The sequence below is a fragment of the Pteropus vampyrus genome, unplaced genomic scaffold (assembly GCF_000151845.1).
Source record: "Pteropus vampyrus isolate Shadow unplaced genomic scaffold, Pvam_2.0 Scaffold3, whole genome shotgun sequence".
Classification (NCBI taxonomy): domain Eukaryota; kingdom Metazoa; phylum Chordata; class Mammalia; order Chiroptera; family Pteropodidae; genus Pteropus; species Pteropus vampyrus.
Genome location: NW_011888784.1, coordinates 7,636,470 through 7,650,451, shown reverse-complemented (window position 1 = coordinate 7,650,451; position 13,982 = coordinate 7,636,470). Strand labels below are relative to the sequence as shown.

The 13,982-nt window shown below is 39.0% G+C and overlaps 1 pseudogene; it reads left to right on the top strand.

Annotated features, from left to right (window-relative positions):
* The first annotated feature begins 540 nt into the window (after nt 1–540).
* LOC105293654 lies at nt 541–6,982 on the top strand (annotated as a pseudogene).
* The last annotated feature ends 7,000 nt before the right edge of the window (nt 6,983–13,982 follow it).

The window sequence follows — 13,982 nt, the reverse complement described above, 5'->3', positions numbered from 1 at the left end:
AGTGTCTAAGAGACATGAGGCATAGTTCTTATTCTTTTGGGGATGAATGCCCCATAAAATTGGCACAGAAAGCTCATAAGAGGAGGAGATTATTGGTAGCTGAAATAAACAGAGAAGGTTTCATAGAGAGCGTGATATATGTCTTTTGACTTAAGGGGGAGATTGATTTCTAACAAGTAGAAATGAGGGGAAAATGGCTTCATAACTACTGAAATGTAAAAAAGCAGATTTTTTTTTTAATTTAGTATTTGCTTGGCCTTACTACATGGACTATATTTAATTTAGCACTTTTTATTACATGCCTGTCTCATTCACCCGATCTGTAAGTTGTAAGAAGATAGACACTTGCCCTTTTGGGCAACCAGTATTTGAACTCACTCTCTTGGAGGAAGACATGTCTTCCCTAGCTTCTGGCAGCTAGACTACAGGCACTTCATTGAAACTCAATCAGTTGGATATTTTCCCTGAGACTTTAATTGGGAACAAATAAAGTGAAGACACAGGGAGCAAAGTGGAAAGCTTTCCAGCAGTGGTGACAGCATGCATCTCCTGGCAACCCTGTCAGTGGCAACTTCTATTGCCCAGGCCTGTTATTGGAGATCAGAATATTTCTGTGGCATCTTCTTGGATGTGATTCTGAGAAGACCTGCCTTTTTCAACTTCTGCCCATTTTCGGAGGTTTGTTCTTGAGCCTTCTCAATTATTCTTGTACTTAACCAATATTCTTCCAATAAAATTACTTTTCTGCCTAATTTACCCAAGCTTTGTCTCTGTCGTTTGTAACCAAGAACCTCGACTAATAAATGTGTCTCTATTTCTTGTTCTTTCTTGCTGACAAAAGAAGCACTTGATTACTGAACTGAATTGAATTAAAAGGTCTACTGCCAGATTCTGAAAGACTAATTTTTTAAGTTGACTGTTTTGTATTTTATTTTTTATTTAATGGGCCATTATAAAATGTTGTTTTGTTTGTTTGTTCTCAATATTCTCTCTCGATCTTATGATTTTAATAGGTAATACGATCTTACCTATTTTCATGGCTTCAGCAAATATTTCCATACAATCTCTATCACCACTTCACTTTCCCTCATACGTTTTTTTACTGCACATTTTCAATTACTTGATGAATATTTTCATCTGGGTATACTGTCAGTACATCAAGCTTACAAAATAAAATAAAAAATTAACTTACATCCCAAATCAGCTCTTTTTCTTGACTTTACTATTTCTCTTAACTTTACGACACTTTTCTTAGTGATCCAGGTCCAAAGCCTAGGGATCACCTTTGATTCCTTTTTCTCCTCATTAACCATCATCAAGTCCACCTAAATCATAGTTCAGAAACCTATCACTGAGAACCTACATTAAACTATTAGTCCCCTTGACTTGTTAGTTCTTACTATACTGTTCTGGGGATTAATCACTTTAGGGAATCCTAGGGGAATGCCTATAGTGATGAGATGGAAGGAAAAATAACTAGAAAGAAAACTAGGCTAATATTATAGGCATATCTATAAGGATTGGAATTGACCATGAGAACGGATGACTTAAATTTCACAGATCACTTAGGCAGAGTAAAGGTATTGGATAGAAGATGACAAAGTTCTTTTATAAGAGAATGGTGTGAAAGTTTGGACTGGAAATGCAGACAGTTTCTTGAGAATTATAAAGAGAAGGCAACACCAGGAAGGGACGGTAGGAGGAGAGAAAAGCTGTACATGTGTCGTGATTATAAAACATGAGAACTGGAGCCATACAGCCCAGGTTCAAATCCTAGCACCACTATCCCCACCGGCTCCCTGACATGGGGCATGAAGAGATTACTTCTCTGTCTCCCAGTTTCTTCATCTCTAAAATGGAGATAATGGTACACACCTCAAGGATAATCGTGAGGATTAAATGAGTTTGTACATATAAAACACCTCTAAGGGGGTGAGTAGAATAGTAAGACAACAATAAACATCAGTTTATAAGAGTAATTTCTTCTTTTTACATTTTGAAAGACAAAAGCATATTTTAAGAGACATAAATAAGGTAAGATAAAAAATGAAGAAGAGAGAAGAAAAAAAATTGGCAGAGCTAGATCAGTGAGGCAGGGAGAAGATGACAGAGCAGCCCAGACTTATAAGGTTAGCCTTACACATGAAGGTGACACTTTCTATCTAAGACTCAGAGGGAGAGAAAAGCAGCTCAGGGAATATATTCATAACTCCAGGGTGAAGAGGAGAATGTGATGAACAGGTTGTACTGAGCAAACCATATGTTGTTGTGCACTGGCAAAGAGAACTGGGGATGGTCTAGGACCGGAACAGAAGATGGCAGGATTTTTGCAGTCTTCACTGGGATTCCTAACAACCACTTTGGTCTCAGCCCAAGTAAGAAAACCAGAGCTGGTGATCTCAGTCCTTGGCCACCCATCCTTTCAACATTGAGTGCTCCCCTGCCCACGATGCAACACGCACGCCAACTCACCAGGCACAGAAAATGAGTTCCCGTGGTTTGACGCTCCCCTTTTTGTTGAACGTGTAGTATACAGAGAGTAGTTAACAGCGGGAGAGGGTGAAGGGTGCATTCTGAACATGCATTTACATAGCTCTACTTTTTAGATGAGGCCTCCTAAAATTTTTGTTTAAAACCTATAAGCCTTCTTCCAATATAATTTGGAAACATTTACGCATCCCAGATAGGTATGTAAATTGGAGAATTACATCACATTACACAGATGTACATTTTATCTTCTCTGGGGCTGTCTCTGATTTTACCCTTCTCACTAGGGAACTCTGCCAAGGAACTTCCAAGAAGCAGACAGGCCATCGGCCTTAAAAGGGGAGTATTGCTCCCTCTAATTTGTTCCAAGCCCACAAGTGAGACTCGAGCCAAATGTAGGTCCTGGGATCCATTCAATTCCAAATGTCAGTGTCTCAGAAGCCAACAGCCACCACCCATTCCTCTCTAGAGAATAGCTACTGAAATGGCGGTGCCACTCAATAGAAATCAGAGAACATTACAAACAATGCCTTAGGAGTGAGAAAACTGATAACCTCTTAGAGAGCCTTGGCATCTGTCCTTCTACAAATAATCCAGCAGGTTGAGATAGATAGGTATTATAAGCTCCATTTTATAAATAAGATACTAAGGTCCAGGAACACTTAACCAATTCTATGATGCTTCACGACAGCCTCTGTGAACTGAGTTCAGTTTTACTTCTTCAAAGCATAACTAAGAAGGAAAACTTACTACCTACTAAAATATCTCGATAACTATTTAGGCAGAGATTGTAGGCTAATTATCTGTATTTTCAGCATCTAACCCAGTACATGACATAAGATACTCACTTAATTATATATCAAACATTTAAATATATCAAACCAAACAGAATGCAGAGATTTATTTTTTCTTCTTTGAAATGTTCTTGCTATTCTCACCTCTGCTGAAATGAACAGACTTCATTTCGCTATATTCTATAAACTCAAGGGCTACCAAGAGAAATATTGACCCAACAGTAATAATAGGTAACTTTATTTCAAAAATGTATTCATTCCCTGCCTAAGTCTACAGCCACTTCTCTAAGGGTGAGTAAAATACACAGAATACATTCCCATTTACAGATTTCTCCAAGAACAGGAATCATGGCATCTATATGTCTCTGGATCCCCACACGTTACACTAACTTCGGCAAATATTTAGGACAAAAAAGTTCCGGATGACTATATTTCGAGTTCTGAACTCTATTTCTTTCATGACATAGAACTGAAACAACTCATAAAACCATAAGTAATTTCTAGGCAAAGTCAATGTATATGATTTTGTACTAAGTACTGTAGAAGATTATCAGACAAAGTATTTTCTTTCGGTATGCTTACTTCTTAAAGGTATAATTACAAATATAAAACATTAAAAAGTACAGGTATGGGTTACAAAAGGTTATGGGAGGGGAGTACAGGAAAGAGATTCGCATGGTACAGCGGTCAGGGTTTCACTGAAAAGATGGTCCTTGGGACTCATTAAGAAGGATGTTACATCAAATTTGTTGCCCTCCTCCCACATGCCTTACCAGTCATCCCCATCCTGGAGGTGTACATGCCCTGATGGAGGTGACAAGCACAGCCTGATGACAGTTTTGCAAAGCACAGCTTCATCTCCAGACTTCTTCATAGGTGGCAATTTTGTGGTTTTGTTTGCATTTTGATTTTGTGGAAATCCTTCAAGAACAATACCAAATGAGTCCATAATCAAGATATAGAAGGAAAAGAATTAGGAAGGTTTGATTTTTAACAGCATCCAAGCCTGTCAAAGTGAGGGTGGTCACCCTGATTAGGGAGTCCACAGTGACAGAATGTCTAAGCAAACCCGTCACACACTCACACGGAAATCCCATAAAACCCTGTTTCAGACACTCAAAAAACTCTACCCTCAAACCAATGCATCCATATAAGTACTCCAAAGTCAACCTAAGTTTTCCATTCTCATGGGAGGTGAAAAACAATAATATCCACTAAAAAGCTAATGCGCCACTTTAGAAAATCTCTTTCTGCACCTGGGCCTTGTATATGTTTCCTTTCTCCCAGGTCACTAGGGAACCTGGTTCAAAAATGTTTCCCTAATCGCTGTGACATCAATGTTTTTCTTATTCTTCCTCTATCTTCTTATTGGCAATCGATGAACTCTAAATTAGAAATATTTAGATGCCCAGATTGGAGTTATTTATAACAAATGCAACCACACTACAATTCATCTGTAACTACCACATCAAAAATAATTATTTTTAAACTCAGGAGCCCCAAAGTAATATTCAGGGATGTTGGAATTTTCAGTGATGTAAGGTACTTAAGGGAAATGGGCACGCATGTGTATGAGGCTGTCGATACTCTATCCTCTCTTGGTCTGTCTTGAAAGCTTAAAATTTACACTAAGTCCTCCACTTGACCCTCGAGCTGAGAAACAGAAGGAAATCAGCTGCTAGGAGCATCATTCACTCCCCTCCACCCAAGTTCAGTTTCAAAGGGCCAACACAAAAGGCATATTATATGTCTTCAGCTCCATAGCCCGAAGGTACCTGACTAGAACTGGGAGCTTGTCCAGTTCAGACAGAAGGAAAATATTACCCTTCTTTTTAACAAGGCACTGCTGAAGGATTAATCGTTAAGTAAATAGCAACAAGCCAGGAGGTTTGCAGGAGGGACAGAGTCCCACCCCATGTTCTCAGTTTTTCTGGGATTCAAGATGGAAATTATTACAGGGATAGTTTGGAAGGGGCTGCAGTAACAACCATCTTCCAGGGCAAGGAGGAACAATGTGCAAAACCTCAGGCCTGACCCAGCCAAGAGAGAAGTTCATTCCCAGAGCCCTGTGGAGAGCATAGGTCCATTTTGTTTAACAGTCAGCATCCATGCATAGGATTGATAAAAACTGGAGAGTGTTCATGGCCAGGCCACACGTTGCTATATAATTTTAAGCAAGTCATTTAACCTTCCTGAACCTTAGCTTTCTCAATTTAAAGGTAGATGTTGCCCCTATTGTCAGGTATGCTATAATTAGACACACATAGAAAATAAAAATCCTTAGGACAGTCACTTGGAATGCTTAAGTCTCTTCAGGTCTCCCCACTGTGAAGACAACACAGATAAAGAGCTGCTTCTCTCAAGAAAAAAAATAATGTTACTTTTGTTCTGTAATCTGAGCCAGGGAACCTGAGGCATTTGCCTGAACAAAGTGGGGCATATGCCTTTTCTTAGAAACTAGATCAGGCATTGCCTCATAAATGACCTCACCTTGGAGTTGCAATATATACATGGTGCAATTCCACGTGGCTGCGTGGTGTTGATAAGATATAGATATTTCATGAAATGTATTGTCTCAAAGGTGATTCCCTATTTTTAAAAAAGGTGCTTGAACAACAGTCTTCATCTGTGATTGGATTTAATCTGTCTCCTATTATAATGTGGATCTATTAATTGATTCTGACAAAAAAAATTTACTGGACATCTAAAGTGTGCTGAGCTCAGTGCTCAATGCAAAATAAAATCAATTATAAGACGCAATCTCTAAATTTATAACATAGTAAAAGTATAGTTAAGGGGAGAAAAAGTACAAATAAAATATATAAATTAAAATATAAAACAGAATTTAGAAGGAGGCCTGAGGGCTATAACATCTGCAGTAGTTCGGGCAGAGCAGCCTATGACCCTGTTTTTCTGTCTATGGTGGCCCGGAGTGTGGGGGATGGCCCCCATGGTGGTGGCACTCCATGTCACGTTGGGAGCCAGGATGCCACACAGCATCAATTAGGGTGTCAATGCAAGTGGTGAATCATGTGTGGACATGTACGAGATCCATTTCCTCAAGAACCATTGGACGGTAGAGTGGGCAGAGTCTTACACTATGGGTCTTGTCTGCAATCCAACACTCGAATCCTTCACTCCCAATTCTGAATCAGATGGAGAGGTACAATAAAGAATCCTTGCTACAAAGTACACTTCACGGGTAAGGGGGACTACTCGCTAGTGTCGAAGTTTGTTGAGGTCTCCTCTGCACAATCCCAAATATTTGGTGTGTAACTGAATTGTCATGGTGAAAGATTCAGGCATCTTTGACAGTGTTAGGCACACCACGACTCATGGTGAGATCATCCTTATGAGCAGCAGAAAGGGTAGCTGAGTGCAGGGGCAGGAGTCTACCTTTATTGGGAAACTCTACTTTAGGTTTATCAAATAGATCCTATCATAATCCCAAAGTCCATGCACTCTATATCATGGCAGGGATGGTAAATGACATACCAAAGCTGTTGCCTCATTCAGGAATGAAGAAGAAAGAAAGAAAAAGAAGAATAAAATTAAGGATCTAATCTCAAAAGACAAACCGAAGAAAGTGAGGTTCAGTTGTCATCTTCCCCCCACCCAACAACTTCTAGGTCTCGAACAAGAGCAACCTTATTGTTCCCATCCTGGTGGCCTTTGGGGTCTACATTCCAATTCATGTTTGACTCTGCAAGCTGTGAGAACAAAGCACCATCCTGAACAGCATAGATGGGTATAGGAAAGAAACCAAATATGGTTAGTTCTGGTTTCTCTATTTTCCACAATCATTAACAAAAACTAAAAAAAAAAAAAAAAAAACTTAAGGAAAACTATCTATCTATCTATCTATCTATCTATCTATCTATCTATCTATCTATCAAAGAATTTAACTGTGTTTAATGAGTGGATTAAATATCACATGCCCAAAGGCATCCCAAAAATGCAATATTGACATGGTCTGGAATCAATACATAAAGTTCCACAGAGAAAAGGAAAGGGGAAGAGTAAAATAAACTGAGAGCATATATGAGGACATTCTCTGTGGTTTAATCAGGGCTGTAAAAATGGAATGAGTCTCATATTGTGAGAGGTGAGTAGTAGCCAAGACCATCTCCTCTTTCCAGGCCTTTACAGCAGTGTCTAATTCCTGGACTCCAGCCTTCTGACTCCTTCCTTTCTTGCCTTGCTCTTTCTCATTTCCATATTCATGTCGCTTTGGCAGAGTGGTTTCCCACAACACTTAAGTCAGGAAAACCCTTTGTTCTAGCATAGCAGCCATCATAGACTCCTCTAATACTTGCTTATCATTTGCCTTCTTTCCTATTTCTTAAGTGTTATCAGATAAAGTGTCTTTAATTTCCACAGGTATATAACCCAAACAGGGTCTAGCACAGAATGCCTTTAATTTACTAAATGAATGAACAGACGATTATCAGATTCTCAAGGATGAAATCTAGTGTGCAAAAATTACAAATATTAAGATGAAAAATATGTTTTAAGTCCTCAGCAACTCAGAGTCTGGTGGGGGGAAGAACATGCATAAGATGAATTATAAAGTAATGCTATAAAGAGTTTAATAAACACACATAGCACTTTGCTGTTGAACTTATGAGAGGAAGCATCCACACTGCTGGAAGTTCGAGGCAGGCTTTGCTGAGGAGGTAAGCTCTCTCTGAGTCTAAAGGATAGGAGGAACACTTACTGTTTAGCTAACAGAGAGTAAACCAGGGAATTAGAAATATGAGTAATGTGGTGAACAGTAGATTAAATTGGAGTTCAAAGATGCTTTAAATGTCAGTCTTTGTTTTATCTATAAAGAGTCACAGATGGAGCATATTGTCACGAATTGAAGTCTAAATTGCTTTAGATCACAAGTTCTCAAAGAGTAAGGATCATGTCTTTGGTGTGTTTTCTCGAAATTTCATGCCTTCTGTACTGTGGGTATTCAATAAATATTTAATAATAATGGGCTGATTAATTGAAAGCATTCATGTTCCATATGCATGGGTAGAGTCTCTTTTCACTTTAATTACAATTGCTTTAATCATCACTAAACAGCATTTCTTAGATAGCAATTTGGTTCATTGTTAAACACACAGTCTGCCTAGGTTTCTAGCCCTCAGGTAAATAGCAGTGTTAGAGAATAATCCACTCTCACTGCTGGTGAATAATTTTGTGACACTGCCTATATAAAATGGAAGGAGTTGAATGTGGAAGGGCATTTATTGCGAGAAAGCACATGAATGGGTGCTGAAGAGGACTCATAAGATTGGGAAGCGCAGAGAATATCCCAGCAGGAATTGGAAATTGAGTGAACAGTGATGCTCTATCGTATGGTAGAGGCTGAAATAAAACCAGAAAGAGGTCTTCCAATAATGTGGCAAGAAGCAGTTGGGCTCCTGGCTTGATGGTGGTGTCCTGGGAGTGGATCGTCCAGGGAGTGTTGTGGCCAGTGAGTGTTCTCTATATCAAATGAAAGAGACAGTGCTCAGGTGAAGAAGAGAAACTCACTTATATATCTGAGCGTTACTGCCAGCCACATCATCAATGACGAGACTGCCCCAGGTTGTAAAAGGCCAGTCTCACTTCTGCTGAGCAAAAGGTAAAAGGAATTCATGACTCAAGCCAGTAGAAGCCTGGAGAACTATAATGCAGAGGAGTTAGCATTGTGCCCCACTGCGAATCTAGGCCAGATAATAGATCACAGGTTGAAGAGAACGTAAGAGGTGTGTAGGAGGAGGAACCAGGAGCAGAGGTGAGAACACAACTTCTCATGGGCACAAGTGGGGAATGTGCTTATGGAAGCAGAAAGACCCATTTTTTGCCTCTGATACCACCCAGGGCCCAGTGTGGAGCAGGCAAGCACGACAGGTCAAGAATGAGATAGGCTTTCAGGTAGTCGTTCTTGACTATCTTTATTTGCGTTCATAGGTATCAAGTATTGTTTTTTTGTCTTCCATTCTTGCCACAGTAGATACTATTATGCACAAAACATCCAGAGTGACATTTTTAACATTCAACTCAGACTGTATCACTTGCTGGTATAAAACTTCACATGGTATAGCTCTGTGATTACTGTAGTGAAGGGGTCTCAACTCAAAAGCCTAGAGGGATCAAACTATAAGTGTTAAATAAACAAGTGTTTTAAGATTAGATGGACCTCTCAGAATTAGAGTTTATATGACGAATCTAAAGAATGCTGTTACGCCTTACCTTTAGCCATGTTTTGGCATGTGGGAATATGAACCCATATTTGCTAGAACTTCTAGTTTTTCAACACAAACGGGATATCTAAAATTTCGAGTGAAATCTAATTTTAAATGTTGGATCAAATTTACAAAATACAGTTTATGCCAAGCAAAATCTATCTGCATTATGGTACTATCTACTAGCTGCCAATTTGCCTCTTCTGTGATAGGACCTAGGGCAGCCTATGATCAGTATCAACTAACTTTATCTACTGATACTAACTTTATCTACTGGCAAAGAGGTTAAAATCATAGGCAATATATAAGCATTGCAGTGAAAAGCAAATGGCCAAGTCAAAGGGCTAAACTTATATCTGGAAGTCTAGCAAGTAGCATTATAGGCTAAGGATAAAAGATTACAGCAGGATAGTTCACTGGAACCCGAAGCATGTCACAGCAGCCAACAGAGGTCCATGGAACCATAGGTTTATCAGTAACTTTCTAAAGCAACAAGCGAATCTAATGAGGTTGCCTTGCCAGGCCTTCACTTCAGGACTTAACATGTCTGCTCTCTTATCAGGCAACTTTATCCTCAATATTCACATATAAGGAGGCAAAATAACTCAGAAGGAGTAAAAACATACTATTAAACAAATTCTCAGAATAGTATCTATCTCTTCAGAGAGCTGAGTGGATATAAATAGGGGTCATAGAAAACACGGCCCCCCTGCGTGGAGTATAAAAATATATTTCTTGGTGACTGTCCCCAAAAAGCAATCTCTAGCATTGGAGAGATAAGATACAGGTAGAGAATAATACTAAATACTCTCTGGAGCAAATTCAAAGACAGAGATATTCAATCAACAATGGGGGAAGTTCAAAAACTCAGAAAAAGGAGAGTAGTTAGGTATAATCGGAAAAAAATTTCAAAGAGGAGGCAGGGCTTGAGATAAAGAGTGGACTGATATAGTCTTCATTGATTCATTAATTCAACAAGTATTTATGAAATCCTGGACATGGTTCTGCACATTGGGAATATAACAGAGAAGAAAAAATGCACTTGTGGAGTTTCTATTCCAGTGTAGAAATATAAACAATAAACAAGTTGACAAATAGTTTCAGGTAGTTATTAGTTCTATAAAGAAAACAAAAGAGGGCAATGAGATATTAATGGACTGCTTTGGTATTGAAGGTTAGGCAAGTGATAGAAAGGAGCCAGTCAGGTAAAAATCTCAATAGAAAGCACCTCAGGAAGAAAGAATAACAGGTGTGAGGAGGAAATGAGCTTTGTGTGTTCAAGAGAGGATGTGGGAGAAGGGCAGTGCCAGGAGATGAGATCAGAGAGATAGCTGAGGAGGGTACTACAGCATCTAGGTGCATAGTAAGGATCTGGGTTTTATTCTATTTTTAATGAGCAGCCATTAGAGAACTTTAGGCAGAAAAGTGATATTATATGAACAATATTTTTGAAAGATTACACTGAGCAGTTATATGGAATATTCACTTTAAGGATGAAGGACAGAAGTAGCTAAATCTCCTAGACGGTAAATGCAGTACATCAGGCAAGAGATTAAAGTGTCTTGAGTGTAACAGTGATAAGTTTCTGTATAAGTGCTATGGGAGATAAATATAATGGGGCTGTGCAATGGAGGATTTTGAATGCCAGCTTTGGGAACTAATTTGGTTCTTAATGTGAGCACTGAGGTCCTAGACCTCAGACTGGTGTGACTGTAGAGTAATAATTTGCTTGCTTGTTTATTAACCACTTCTCTCCACTGAAACATAAACTTTATAAGGAACTTTGTCTTATTCTTCAGGACCCTATCGCCATCACTACTACCACCCTGAAACCATAAGCAACTTGAAGGCAGACATCATGCTAATTTGACTTTAAACAATTATTAGCACATAGTAGTCTCTCAATCAGCGGTTAATAAATGCAAATGAAAGAACAATGAAACAAATCTTATTTAATGGAAGATATTGTAAGTGTAACAGGCAATGAGGTTGCTACAATAATACAGATTTCAGGAGTTAAGGGACTGAACCAAGAATAGAAGAAATGGAGGAGAAGAAAACTATATTTTGAAGAGAATGAATATAACTTGGAGATTGTGGCAACCCAGTGATCATAAAACGGAAAAAATAAAAAATGACCACAATGGATATGGCAGTTTTCCCAGGAGCCCTTGCAGCTGGGGTTCTGGGTGTGAAATGCCATTAGATACATTTGCATGATAGTTGAAATCAGAGCTGAAGTGGAGGACATACTGCCTGCTTTTGTTATTTTGTGGGAAGCACAGCTGTGGAGGCAGTTGGATTTTTTAACTGTCAACAGTTAGTAGAGGTCTCAGGATCTAATCAATTGTTTCATGGATGTCTAGAGACAAAGAACAGAGCTTTCATTATGCTGATTCAGATTATAGCACGTTCAGTTGTGGTTCTAGGGCTGACAACAGTAATGGCTTCTGAATTATAGCAGTTTGCTGGTCATGACCACCTCAAGGTCATATCACACTCTAGATTATGGTAATATCAGCTACCATGAAGAATCAGCAACTTTCTTGGAAGGCAGATACAGTACGGTGGCTTTGGACATTATTGCTGAAAGCTTAACATATATTTTGTTGCTTTAGCCTTCTGAGTGATTCTAAGTTATTTACTACCCTCATAATAAGTTCTTATTGCTTAAATCAGCTAGAGTGGATTCTGTTTTCTGTAACTGAATTTTGAGAGACATAATGACTCCGTGGATCTGAACCTGCAGGACTAGGACAAAGGAGGAAACACAAGAAGAAAGGGAAATTTGGGAAGATGAGAGAAGAGCGTAGAAACTGAAGGAGAAAGAGAAGACATTTTTCTTGCCTTAGAGAATTGAAACAGTCGATATGACAAGAGGGAAGCAGAGCCAAGACAGGAAAGAAACTTCAGCATATACGCAAAGTAACAGGCAAACATAAATAAATAAACACCCTGGGAACTGAGCTCAGAAGCACTGAATAGGCTGCATCATCCAGAAAGGCTCTGGAGACAAGGAGCATCCTCCTAGGAGGTGAGAGCTTCCAACGGGGTCACTGAAAACAGAAAGATTCATTGGAAAGCATCCCCATAACTGTTTAGATGCATTCAAATGGTCTGTGTACATGTTTTGAAAATTGTCACAAAGAGGAAACATGGGATTGAGCCATTAAATACAGTGCCTGCCTTGCTTGTGAGCCAGGGCCCCAGGGGCCAGTGCCAGCGTAATGCAGCAGAAATGCACGGAAACACACACTAGGAACCAACAAAACACAGGGCATCCTGGAAGCTGCCGTTAGACAATAGAAGGACAAAAATGCCTTCCCAACAGAATTTGAATGGTCTAGGAAAGAATCCCATAGAGTGAGCTACTGGAAATTGTACTTTTAGTGGAACATGAGAATGATTTATAGAGTTATAGAACTACTGGGTTTAGCAATGTCCTGGGCTTCCAGACTACTCTTACCAACTTCAGACCAAGAATTAGACAGGGAAGAACATGACAGATGTGGAGTAGGAGTAAGGGAAAGATGGACATGACTATGAATCTGCAGATATGTTCTGTGTTTATAATTTATTAATTTTATTCATTTGTTCGTGAGTTTGTCCTTTTTCTGTATTTTTACTAAGATTCATTTAGCAAAGCACTTAAGAGTTATGTATGACATATTCAGAGCTTTTCATACTTTTATTTTTAAAGTATGTGTTGGTGATTGTTACCTTGATAATGTATACAATTTGTGGCTCCTGTCCTGCGTCCTTGTTCAATCATCCCTCACTATTAAATTTGTAAAGAACTTTTAGAAAAAGAAAACGGAATATACAAACATCAATGGTTTAACACTTGGGCATCATTATCATATGGAAAATTATTTAAATTACCCATCCAAACAAACCTGTGGCAATCCTATCACCTCCATAAATTGTATTGTAAAGAGAACCCCCACCCCAGTTGATAGTCTCACTTCCAATGACTCATAGGCAAACTCTATAGGCTACAATTTGGTGTCAGGCTGTCAAGTTCTGAATCTATTGGGCGGGTTGATTTCACTTGCCCTTTCTAAACTTGCAGCCTCTGTCATCTTGGGGCTATAGGGACTTCTAAGTAGGGAATAACTATAATGCTTTCAAAAGTAGGAAAAAAAGATAGATGACCTCTTACAGCTTCCCAATGCATGTTATCATAAAAACCTACCAGTTCTAATTATATTTTTTAGTTTGGGAGTTATGAGAGTTTGTCCAAACATGTCGCATAAGCTTCATGTGAAACCCTCCACAATGTGCATCACAGCATTCCGTACCGCATGGATACTGGTCATCTTCTTATCATAGAAGTTTCGAGGTGGAAGGGACAACAAATACTTGACAAAGGTATTAATCCACATCTCCTATTTGTGTGTGGTTCACCATCAGCATTTTTATGAAGTAGCTTTTACCTTTCAAAATAACTCAGTGATGGCAAAGGAAGTGCAGTGGGCTG